The following is a 1,166-nucleotide window of genomic DNA, read 5'->3' on the forward strand; positions in this document are numbered from 1 at the left end:
CCCTGACTTTTTTCAGATTTTCATTTCCATCGCTTCCCCTTTTTCTATACCCCCAATTAAAACACAAAAAATGATTTTTATATACATTTTCTCCCAGATGATTTCCAAAAACACCAAAAACCCTTCTTTCCTAAAAAAAAAATTTCCTTTTTCCCCCCCTTTTTCTTAGTTTTTTTTTTCTCTCCCCTTTCCCTTTTTCCCCCCTCACCCCCCTTTTTTTTCCTACTCTTTCGCTTTTTCCTTAAAATTTACTATCTTTTCTTTCTCCTCCCCCCCTCCTATTTTTCCTCCTCCCCCCCCTTTCCCCTTTCTTCCCCCTTCCTTTTTCCTCTCACCCTTTTCATCATTTTCCCACCCCCTCCCTTCCCCCTATCCCCTGCATCTCGCCCCCGGAAGCTGGAACGCCGTGGGAGTCCTTTGCCCATCGTCTACACAGAAAAGCCTTTTTTAGCACAGGGGGGGTTTTCTGCCTGCCAGACGCCGGGGGGAAAGGAAGGGGAGTGGGGGGAAGGGGGAGGAGGGGAGGGGGGGGGGAGGGTAAGAGGGGGGGGAAAAAAAGGGGGGGAAAAGGAGGAATTTTGGGATTTTTGAAAGGGGGAGGAAGGGTGGGGGGCGGCGGGGGAAGAAGGGGGAAAAAATGAAAGGGGATGGAGTGGGGAGAAAAAAAAAAAGAGGGAAATGAAAGCCCAAAAATAATTCTTAAGACAAAAAGGGGAGGGGAAAAAAAACAAATGGTAAACGGTGGGAAAAAAAACCCAAAGGGAGGGGATAAAACAGGGGAAGAGAAAGATGACGAACAACGAAGGAGGGGGAAACGAGGGGGAGGTCAGGTCAAGGCCACAAAAAATGACCCACTTTTGACCCTTTCCCGCATATTTTTCTTTAAAAACCGCCCCCAACGCCCATGGGAAACAAAAATGGTTAAACAAATCAAAATCAAACGAAAAAATTTTAAAAACTTGCCCTTCCCCTAAAGATCAAAAAATCTTTTTCATGAATAGAGAACAAAAAAACCCCCAAATCCACAAAAATTTCTTAGAAGTCGCACCTCTCCACTGCTGACCATCTGCCCCGCCATTTGTTCCAGAAACCCCAAAATTTTTTCCCAATTAGAAGAAAAATCGACAAACTTACATTCTTCAAAAACAACCGCTGATATTTTTTTG

The 1,166-nt window shown here is 44.8% G+C and overlaps 1 protein-coding gene across 1 annotated transcript in view; it reads right to left on the reverse strand.

The window, feature by feature from the left end:
* LOC119582090 (protein argonaute-2-like) overlaps positions 1–1,166 on the reverse strand; it is a 38,101-nt gene that overhangs the window by 22,736 nt on the left and 14,199 nt on the right. The window lies entirely within an intron of this gene.

Source organism: Penaeus monodon, chromosome 15 (assembly GCF_015228065.2).
Source record: "Penaeus monodon isolate SGIC_2016 chromosome 15, NSTDA_Pmon_1, whole genome shotgun sequence".
Lineage (NCBI taxonomy): Eukaryota > Metazoa > Arthropoda > Malacostraca > Decapoda > Penaeidae > Penaeus > Penaeus monodon.